The sequence below is a fragment of the Dendropsophus ebraccatus genome, chromosome 7 (genome assembly GCF_027789765.1).
Source record: "Dendropsophus ebraccatus isolate aDenEbr1 chromosome 7, aDenEbr1.pat, whole genome shotgun sequence".
Classification (NCBI taxonomy): Eukaryota; Metazoa; Chordata; class Amphibia; order Anura; family Hylidae; genus Dendropsophus; species Dendropsophus ebraccatus.
The window spans coordinates 93,692,860-93,704,573 of NC_091460.1; the positions used below are offsets into that span (position 1 = coordinate 93,692,860).

Sequence of the window (11,714 nt, forward strand, 5' to 3'; positions counted from 1 at the left end):
ACATGGTCAAGACAATCTCCTTCAGTTCAATCCGAGCATCAGTATGGGGAAGAAAGGTGATTTGAGTGCCTTTGAACGTGGCATGGTTGGTGCCAGAAGGGCTGGTCTGAGTATTTCAGAAACTGCTGATCTACTGGGATTTTCACACACAACCATCTCTAGGGTTTACAGAGAATGGTCCGAAAAAGAAAAAAACATCCAGTGAGCGGCAGTTCTGTGGGCGCAAATGCCTTGTTGATGCCAGAGGTCAGAGGAGAATGGGCAGACTGGTTCGAGCTGATAGAAAGGCAACAGTGACTCAAATAGCCAACCGTTACAACCAAGGTAGGCAGAAGAGCATCTCTGAACGCACAGTACCTCCAACTTTGAGGCAGATGGGCTACAGCAGCAGAAGACCACACCGGGTGCCACTCCTTTCAGCTAAGAACAGGAAACTGAGGCTACAATTTGCACAAGCTCATCGAAATTGGACAGTAGAAGATTGGAAAATCGTTGCCTGGTCTGATGAGTCTCGATTTCTGCTGCGACATTCGGATGGTAGGGTCAGAATTTGGCGTCAACAACATGAAAGCATGGATCCATCCTGCCTTGTATCAACGGTTCAGGCTGGTGGTGGTGGTGTCATGGTGTGGGGAATATTTTCTTGGCACTCTTTGGGCCCCTTGGTACCAATTGAGCATCGTTGCAACGCCACAGCCTACCTGAGTATTGTTGCTGACCATGTCCATCCCTTTATGACCACAATGTACCCAACATCTGATGGCTACTTTCAGCAGGATAATGCGCCATGTCATAAAGCTAGAATCATCTCAGACTGGTTTCTTGAACATGACAATGAGTTCACTGTACTCCAATGGCCTCCACAGTAACCTGATCTCAATCCAATAGAGCATCTTTGGGATGTGGTGGAACGGGAGATTCGCATCATGGATGTGCAGCCGACAAATCTGCGGCAACTGTGTGATGCCATCATGTCAATATGGATCAGAATCTCTGAGGAATGCTTCCAGCACCTTGTTGAATCTATGCCACGAAGAATTGAGGCAGTTTTGAAGGCAAAAGGGGGTCCAACCCGTTACTAGCATGGTATACCTAATAAAGTGGCCGGTGAGTGTATATGTATATATATATATATATATATATATAGAGAGAGAGAGAGAGAGAGAGAGAGAGAATCTACTAGTCTGTAACTTACAGAGTTGGTTAGTGACCTAAGATAAGCCTTATATTTTTCTGATTTTCCTTTGGGTGGAGGTTAATGCTGTGGTTTCTTTTTGTGAAGGAGGTAAGAGAGAAAAAGGAGGAAAGAGTTGTGGGAGGAGAGGGAAAGGAAAGGAAAGAGAGAGGTAAAAGAAGGTATATATTCGTGTGTATACATATTTATACACGTATACAAGTGCATATATTTCTTGCAGTGTGAATAGGGAGGAGGGGGGAAAGGGAGGGAAAAATGGGCGCTAAAAGGAGGGTTGAGGAACCTAATGGTGCGTTTACACAGACAGATTTATCTGACAGATCTTTGAAGCCAAAACAAGGAGCACACTATAAACAGGGATCAGGTCATAAAGGAAAGACTGGGATCTATCCCCTTTTTTAATCCATTCCTGGCTTTGGCTTCCAAAATCTGTCAGATAAATCTTTCTGTGTAAACGCACCCTTACCTAAGGAAATCAGGAGGTTTATCCCATCAAAGTGGGATAACTTTGCCCTCTCAGAGTAATAAAGGTGCTAATCAGAAGATTGCTAAGTTCCTCCAGACATTATTGAGTGAACAAGGAGATAAAGTAGATGCATCTATGTGTGAGGATAGTAGAATAGAAGGTAAAGAACAATAGCCTGGTACGATGGCAGGGAGTCGTGTTGATCGATCTAATGTACTAACTAAAATTCTTGATACAGTCCATAAATTGGATAATTCAGTTTCTGAAATACTATCACAGATGGGTAGCTTAACACCTTCTGGACCAGGCTAATTTTTGTTTTTGCGTTTTCGATTTTTCCTCTTACAGGGCCATAGCAGTTGCATTTTTACACCTACAGACCCACATGAGCCCTTAATTTCTGGGTCACTAGTTGTACTTTGCAATGACAGGCTGAATTTTTGCATAAAATATGCTGCAAAACTAGAAAAAAAATTGGAAAAAAAAAACGCAAGTATTTTTCTTTTGGTGGGCCTAATTTTTACGCCATGTGTCCTATGGAAAAACTGACATGTTATGTATTTTGGTCGGTACGAATAAAACGCTATGTAACTTTTATTTTATCTGATGGCCTGTAAAAAATTTAAACCATTTGTCAGAAGGAGACAAACACAATCAGACAGTGGGCCCTGATCTAAACCCACCCACTGTCCCTGCCTAATTGCCTCAGTCGGACAACCAAGAAAACGTTCCCTGCGCTAATTACGTGGAACACAAAACACTACAGACAGACAAACACAATAGAAAGTAGTGAACAAAGCCAGGTCAAACCACACGGGCAACGCAGTACAAAATCGGCACACAAAGAATAGTCAGAAGTCAGGTGGGAGGTCAGGAACACGAGTCAGCAGGCAGAAGGGAACTGGGACAGGGAACGCAGGAATAGACTGGGGAGAGCTGGGACCAGGGGTTAACCTAATAGCCAGCGATCAGAAATTGACCGCGGGCTCTTTAAATACAGGACCAGGAGCCCAGACCAGAGTGTGATTGGTCCAGACTCCTGAGTCCTGATTACACACTTGTGCAGGCTGCAAGCCAGGTGGCAGAGGCATCTACCACTCAGCTTGAGCCTGATACAACTCAGCTGAGCTTACTACGCTCAGCCGAGCTGCCGCACGTGACAAGAGCCTGCGGCGTCCCTGGTAACCAGGGACGCCGTCGGGTCTCCGTGACGTCACCCGGCCCTGGAGAGGAAGGCGCCGCTGGGCTCCAGCCGGGGCAGACGTCGCTGGAGCGCGGTCAGGTAAGTTCCTGACACCATTGTTAACAAATTTATGTTCCTTAAAATTGCTCCATTCCCAGTCTTATAGCACTTTTATCCTTTGGTCTATGGGGCTGTGTGAGGTGTCATTTTTTGCGCCATGATGTGTTCTTTCTATTGATACCTTGATTGCGCATATGCAACTTTTTGATCTCTTTTTATAACAATTTTTCTGGATTTGATGTGACCAAAAATGCACAATTTTGCACTTTGGGATTTTTTTGCGCTTACGCCATCGGGAATGTGATAAATTAATATTTTGGGCGATTACACATGCGGCGATACCAAACATGTTTGTTTATTTATTTTTTATTTATAACATGGGGAAAGGGGGGTGATTCAAACTTATTAATAACAACACTTTTCTTTTCTTTTTACACATATACTAGAAGCTCCCCTGGGGGACTTCTAGTATATGCACACTGATCTCTCATTGAGATCTATGCTGTATAGTAATACAGCATAGATCGGTGAGATCAGTGTTCCATTGCCTTTCGCTGCTGCAGCCAAAAGCAATAGAATGCCGAGCCGGGATCAGCACCATTAGAGCGCAGACCCCGGCCGGCACCAGACACTGAGATCGCTCCTCCGTGACACCGGGGGGGGGGGGGGGGGGTCGATCTCCCTACTAGACCACCTGGGAACAGCTGCAGTAAGTCTTCAGATACAACTGCATCTGAAGACTTAAATAGCGTGCACGGGGATCGGACCGTGGCACGCTAATAGCCCCGGCACCGGGCTACATGCCACACCTGGGACTGCGGCCCGCTCTGAACTCCCCCTCCTGACGTACAGTTACGCACTTGTGCGGGAACGGGTTAAAAGCAGAAGTGTCGTTTATTCGTACCAATTTGGGTAAGATGGGAGAGATAGAAGATACCCATGAGGAAATAGTTAAAGAGGTCAAAAAACTGAAGAAAGAATCTCATTCTAGTATCAGGAAAATCATTGAGTTAGAGGACAGAGCGCATAGATCCAACATTAAGCTGATAGGATTTCCGGAAGGGAGTGAAGGAAGAGATTGAGCCGAGTTCATATATGATTGGTTGATCTTGAATTTTGGGATTGAGGGGCTTTCCAAATTTTTGGGGATTGAACGGGCCCATAGAGTACCGGTTAGGCCTACCCCCCCTGGTGGAAAACCTAGACCCATCCTGGCAAAGTTGTTGTTTCATAGAGATAGAGACGTTATTTTGGAGTTTAACAGAGGAAAACGGGAGTTGTTTTACAATAACAATAAGATTGCCATATAACCTGACTATTTCAAATTCGAGTTTTATTAAGAATTTTTCAAATAAGAAAGACAAGTAGACAAAAAGAACAGATACAGGTAACAAACCAGTGTACAAATTCCGCAACTTTGACCCAAAGGGCCGTATCAAGGGAATGACAGTAATACAATAGCACCAACAGTAAAAATGGCAAATGTCAAGCAACTCACAATACAACACAATGTAGAAGTTTCACAAGCTAGGGTATATGAACAGTGGCAAAAATTCAAGGGCCTGATGACTAACATACAAAGACATATGAGCATGTCATACAAGTCAATAGCTAAAAGAGAAAAAAAAAAAAAAAGAAAAAAAAGGGGGGGGGGGCACTAACGAAGAGTAAGAGGGGGAGATATACAAGAAGGTAAGTAGCCAGAGCGAGGTGGGAGGGGAAAGGAAAAAAAGGGGGTATGTGATCCATCTCTGAGGAGCAAACAATGAGCGAGTCGCCGGTCTCCCGGATGCCCCACAGCATTAACACCAGCCACAGGATATGCCAAGTGGCCTACTAGCGGTTGAGCGACCCGCTCTAAGGTTGCCCCAGCGAGACTGAACCATATCTGGGGGAGGAAAGGAAATCCAACACACCACCCAAGTGGATGTATAGGCAGAGATTTCTTTCGGTGAGGTGGCAAGGAGGTCCTCCATGTGTTGGATGTGCGTGATCTCTTTGAACCATTCCTCCAGGGACGGGACATCCGGGGATCTCCAGTGCCTGGGGATCACGGTCTTGGCCGCCTGTAGTAGGTGTCGTGCAAGGGACTTTTTGTATTTCTGTTGGGCCATGGGAAACATGAATAAAAGCACGGATTCAGTGTTGGGAATGAGAACGCCAGTTATTTCAGAGATAATGTGCAATACCGTCTTCCAATAGGGCTGGAGACGGGCACACCCCCACCAGATATGAGACATGGTGCCCTGTGCGTTACTACACCTCCAGCACTCATCCAAAACCGAGGGAAACCATTTATGAAGGACCACAGGGACCCTGTACCATCTTGACGTAATTTTATAGCACGTTTCCTGTGCTTTCGTGGCGATAGTCGCCTTGTGGGTGAGAAAGAAACATCTGGCCCACTGCTCCTCAGTGAAGTGTTTTCCAAGTTTTCCCACTTAGCACAGAACGGGGGTGGGTCCCTGGATCTCTCAGATATCAGCTGCCCGTATATGGCCGAGATCGAGTGTGTTGGGGGGGAGGTGGACATGCATAACCGCTCAAATTCCGTGAGAGGGCGAGATAACTGTTTACCTCTCGACACTACAGAGTGGAAGTGTTTGAGTTGTAGATAGGCGAACGGAGCTCTCGCAACGGGTGTACCCTCGGTGAGGATCGAAGAGAGAGGTTTGAGGGAACCTTTATCCAGGACATGAGTGAAACGCAGGGGGGTAGACTTGGAGAATCCCAAGAAAGGGGAAGAGGAAGTCCCCGGGGGGAACTCAGGATGGTCGGTGATCGGCAGGAGAGGGCCTGATGGATCAATTAGGGAGGGATTCGGTTGCCCGGTATGAAGGCTAGTTAGGGTATGGCGAGTGGAGAAAGACATGACATGAGAATCTGAGAGGGAGGGGGACCATGTCCACGGGAGTGTTGCTAAGGACTTGGAGGAAAGCGACTGAGCCAGACGGACCCATAGCTTGGTTTTTTCCCTATGGATCATATCCAGGACTCTGGTATGTATACAGGCAAGGTAGTATAGGCGACAGTCCGGGAGTCCTGCGCCCCCCATGAGCTTGGGTCTGGTCAGAGTCAGTCTGCTAAGACGAGGGCTTCTAGAGGCCCAGACAAAGGACCCGAAACACCGTTGGAGCTGACTAAAGAATGAGGTAGAGATAGAAATCGGTATGGTTTGTAATAGGTATAAGAGTCGCGGAAGTAAGGTAATCTTAACAATACTGACCCTCCCAAACCAAGAAAATTCTGGATGATCCCATTGCTCCAAGTCCTTGCGAAATCGTGTGAGAAGGGGAGTGAAGTTTGCCGAAAACAATAGTGTGAGGTCGGGGGGAAGTTTTATACCTAAGTAGGTGATCCCAGCAGGGGGCCACACAAAGGGGAAGGAGGCTTGAAGGGTAGATACTAGATGGGCGGGTAGGGACACACCGAGGGCCTCTGATTTGGGCAAGTTAATTTTGAAATTTGACCACTCCCCAAATGCCGACCATCCTGCCATCAGGGAGGGAAGAGAGATCATTGGATCAGTGATATACACCAAGAGGTCGTCGGCGAAAGCCGAGCATTTATATTCCTTGCCCTCAACCGTGATGCCATGAATATTCGGGTCCGCCGTGATAGAGGCCATCAGGTGCTCCATTACCAGCACATATAAAAGCGGGGAGAGCGGGCAGCCTTGTCGGGTGCCGTTATGTATGGGGAAGGGGTCAGAAAGCATGCCGTTAATTTTTAACTGGGCTTTTGGAGTGCGATAGAGTGCCATGATTTTAGAGGTGAGGACAGGGCCTAGGCCTACATGGTGAAGGGTCTGTGCCAGGGAGGGCCAGGAGATCCGATCAAATGCCTTCTCGGCATCCAGTGATAAAATCATCAGCAGGATTTTCCGAGAGTGGGCAAGGTGTATGATGTCAATCGTCTTGATGGTATTGTCCCTGGCTTCTCTCCCCGGCACAAACCCCACCTGGTCCGGATGGATTTGAGCGGGCAGTAAGGTATTGAGGCGATTAGCTATCAGCTTGGAATAAATCTTTAGGTCAACATTCAGGAGGGAGATGGGGCGAGAACTGCTACAGAGTTGGGGGTCTTTCCCGGGCTTGGGGATAACTACAATATGGGCCAAGGTGGAATAGGTCGGAAAGGGGGATTTAGGGGAGATGGAATTAAATGCAGACAGTAGGAGAGGGGCTAGCTGTGTCTGAAGTTGTTTGTAAAATTTAGCGGTGTAGCCATCCGGACCGGGGCTTTTACCACCTGGCAGGTCGTCAATGACTGAGGCCAGCTCCAGGGAGGAGAAGGGTTCCTCCAGGGAGGCGAGGGTCTCACTTGAGAGGGGCGGGAAGGGGGAGGAAGGAGGGGCGGGGGAGGCCGGGGACGGTAGGTGATAAAGGTCCAAATAAAACAAGTGGAACTGCGAAATTATGTCTCGAGTTGTATGTACTGCTGGACCCGAGCGGGGTTTAAAGCTAGGTATATGTGACTAGGTTATACGAGCCCTCAGCGCCCGGTCCAGCATCCGCCCGCTCTTGTTTCCGTACTCATAGAAACGGCTCCTACAAACCTGGAGCGCACGACCCCAGTACACCTCCAGCAACCGTTTCACTTCGAGTCTGGCTGCCTGCAAGTCTCGGAGTACCGAGACAGAGAGGGCACGCTTGTGAGCCATTTCTAGCGTGGTAACCTTGTGAAGAGCTCGGGACAGGGTGAGTGCTTTGGCTTTTTTAAGCTGTGTTCCTTTCTGGATCAGTACGCCACGTAGGACGCACTTGAGTGCTTCCCACTTAACATATGGGGCTGTAGGGTCATCGGCATGGTCTTGGAGAAAGCCCGCAATCGTCCTCTTCAGATCAGAGAGACAGGCGACGTCGGTGAGCAGAGACTCGTTCAATCTCCAAGACCAGGCCGATCTGGTGAGGTTAGGCAGAAGTAAAGAGCAAAAGACCGGGGCGTGGTCCGACCAAAGGATATTCCCCACAGAGGAGGACGACAGCCAGGGCAGGGCGTTGTGCTGTACCATGATGTAGTCCAGGCGGCTGTAGGTGCCGTGCGGGGCAGAATAGAAACTATAGTCCCGGTCTGCGGGGTGGAGCAGTTGCCAAGCATCACTGAGCTGGAGCTGCAGGAATGCCCTCTTACCCCTTTGATAGAGGAGTAAGAGAGACCAGATCGGAGTTAGTTATCGGAGGAATTATCCATAGTTGGGTCTAGAGTCAGATTAAAGTCCCCGCACAGCAGCACAGTCCCCCGGATAAGGGGGAGCGCCAAATCAACCAGACCCACCAAAAAGTCAGTCTGACCTTGATTTGGAGCATACCCATTAATGACAGTAACGTCATGTCCTGCGATGGAGAGGGATAGGATTATGTACCCCAGGGTCCACAGTAGTGTGCAGTACAGAGCATGTGAGGGAGCGGTGAATAGCAATTGCTACCCCTTTGGACCGGGACTCGGGGTTGTTTGCATAAAACCATTGTGTATAATGTTTGTTCTTAATGTTGGGTACATGGCCGGATTTAAAATGAGTTTCCTGAAAACAGGCTATGTGAACGTTTTTATGGTGTAAATGATGCAAAATCTGAGCACGCTTCTCTGGGGTATTAAACCCCTTCACGTTGAAGGATGCAATATTGAATTCTGCCATTACTTACGAGCCAGCAGTGCGCTTCGGGGCAACCGGGAGAGGCCGGGAATAGATCCCAAGGATGCGGGTGTCAGTGTCAGGATCACCGGGGGAAAGAGAGAGGATTGAGGCAGGGAGGGTCTGTGAGCAAAGATAAGAGCAACAAAAGAAAAGGGGAAGGGAAGGAAAAGAAACAAAATTAGAACAGCCAATAAGCAGAGTAAAGCAACTGCTGCAGTGTCTAGAGAGAATCCTATAACGGAGACCACACGTCCGGGGGAAGCCCAGACCAGTCTCCCACCTACTGGGGGGAAAGAAGTAGCAAGGCAAGTGCGAAGTGAGACCCAGGCACCGGCATTATGAAAGAAAGCTAATAACACAGTGAACTACTAAAATTGGTATAACTATATGAAAAGTGCAGCGAACCTTTCTTGGGAGATCAGTGGGGAACCTTCGAGGGGACAAATGGCTTTAACTAATATAGAACATATGGAGTATGGGGAGCCTTAAATAACTATGCTAAACAATTCACAACTAAACTATGATATTAGAGCAGATGACATAGTAACAGTTCAGGTTAGGGAGGGGGAGGGGGGAGCTCTATCAACAGCGACTCGGGAAGCCCGCTCTGGCCATCTGAGTACCCGGCTTCTCGGGGGGAGGCCCTCAGGAGGATCTTTGCGTGGGCCCGCCATTTCACGGGGCGGAGGACGCTTTATGGGAGCCGAGGTAAGCGTCGGCCATTCCGGAAGGGTAACATTAGACAAGTCCAGATCTTGTAAGAAACCAGGTACGTCATCCGGCGAGCGTAGGGTGATGGTTCTGGTGCCTCTTCGTACCGAGAGGGCGAAGGGGAAGCCCCAACGATAAGGAATATTTCTGTCTTGTAATGCTGATAGGAGTGGTTTCAGCAGGGCCGCCATCAGGAATTTCGGGGCCCCATACAGCCAAATTGTCTGGGCCCCCCACTAACAAAAAATATGGAACGTATCTTTGACTCAGGGCCGGCCTTTGGGGGTGCGACCTGTGCGGTTGGGCGCATCACAGGGCGCATCACTCCCAGCTAGCTGGGGCGTAGGTGCTGCGGCAGACAAACAGCACACTTAACACACTTAAACTACTGTGCAACTACAACCCCTAGCATGCCTGGTCAGCCACTGCTGATATATATATATATAGTATACAGATACCATACAGCCCCTCATACACTGTAATAATCCCTCCTATGTCCTCATATACCATAACAGGCCCCTCATACACTGTAATAATCTTTCCTATGTCCTCATATACCATAGCAGAGCCCCCTCAGCCCCCCATACACTGTAATAATCCCTCCTATGTCCTCATATACCATAGCAGAGCCCCCTCAGCCCCTCATACACTGTAATAATCCCTCCTATATCCTCATATACTATAGCAGAGCCCCCTCAGCCCCTCATACACTGTAATAATCCCTACTGTATCCTCATATACCATAGCAGAGCCCCCTCATACACTGTAATAATCCCTCCTATGTCCTCATATACCATAGCAGAGCCCCCCCAGCCCCTCATACACTGTAATAATCCCTCCTATATCCTCATATACCATAGCAGAGCCCCCTCATACCCTGTAATAATCCCTACTATATCCTCATATACCATAGCAGAGCCCCCTCATACACTGTAATAATCCCTCCAATGTCCTCATATACCATAGCAGAGCCCCCTCATACACTGTAATAATCCCTCCTATATCCTCATATACCATAGCAGAGCCCCCTCAGCCCCTCATACACTGTAATAATCCCTCCTATGTCCTCATATACTATAGCAGAGCCCCCTCAGCCCCTCATACACTGTAATAATCCCTACTGTATCCTCATATACCATAGCAGAGTCCCCTCATACACTGTAATAATCCCTCCTATGTCCTCATATACCATAGCAGAGCCCCCCCAGCCCCTCATACACTGTAAGAATCCCTCCTATATCCTCATATACCATAGCAGAGCCCCCTCATACACTGTAATAATCCCTCCTATATCCTCATATACCATAGCAGAGCCCCCTCAGCCCCTCATACACTGTAATAATCCCTCCTATATCCTCACATACCATAGCAGAGCCCCCTCATACACTGTAATAATCCCTCCTATGTCCTCATATACCATAGCAGAGCCCCCTCATACACTGTAATAATCCCTCCTATATCCTCATATACCATAGCAGAGCCCCCTCAGCCCCTCATACACTGTAATAATCCCTCCTATATCCTCACATACCATAGCAGAGCCCCCTCAGCCCCTCATACACTGTAATAGTCCCTCCTATATCCTCATATACCATAGCAGAGCCCCCTCAGCCCCTCATACACTGTAATAATCCCTCCTATATACTCATATACCATAGCAGAGCCCCCTCAGCCCCTCATACACTGTAATAATCCCTCCTATATCCTCATATACCATAGCAGCCCCCCCTCATACACTGTAAAAATCCCTCCTATATCCTCATATACCATAAGCAGAGCCCCCTCATACACTGTAATAATCCCTCCTATATCCTCATATACCATAGCAGCCCCCCCCTCATACACTGTAATAATCCCTCATATGTCCTCATATACTATACTATATAGGTGACCTGGACAATGAGCTGTGTTACATTGGGCAGGGACTGGTTCAGCAGAAGAAGATTTATATACTAGTCCAGGATGGGCACACACACACATACACACACTCACACTCTCTCTCACACACGCACACTCTCTCTCTCTCACGCACGCACGCACGCACACACACTCACTCACACACACTTACTCTATACAGGGAAGCTCCAGGCCCGTCTTCTGCTCCTCACACAGCGGCTCCGGCTCCTCCCCCTTCCTCTCATGTCCCGACCTTGCAGCATGTGAGAGAGAGGGAGGGGGCCCTGTGTCTCTACCTCATCCTTCCTGTGCGGTACAGCTGTAAGGAGCCTGTATGATGGGAGGCTGGACGGCCTGGCCCCCCTGGATCCTAGTTTGGGGCCGGGCCCCTTACAGCTGTACCGCCAATACTGCCCTGATGGCGGCCCTGGGTTTCAGAGCCGCACGCTGAGCCAATGTATGGCGTGACAAATCTGAGAACAGGAAAATTTGGGTGTCCTTATAGAGCAGTTTGCGCCTCCGTCTGGCGCTCTGTAAGATATCCTCCTTGGTAGAATAAAAATGC

The 11,714-nt window shown here is 48.4% G+C and overlaps 1 long non-coding RNA gene across 1 annotated transcript in view; it reads right to left on the minus strand.

The window, feature by feature from the left end:
• The window catches only part of LOC138796905 (uncharacterized), a 33,998-nt gene extending 22,630 nt beyond the window's left edge, over nt 1–11,368 (minus strand). The window contains exon 1 of the long non-coding RNA XR_011363845.1: nt 11,322–11,368. This is a non-coding gene — a long non-coding RNA (uncharacterized lncRNA). The remainder of the gene's footprint in view (nt 1–11,321) is intronic.
• Nucleotides 11,369–11,714: the final 346 nt, after the last annotated feature.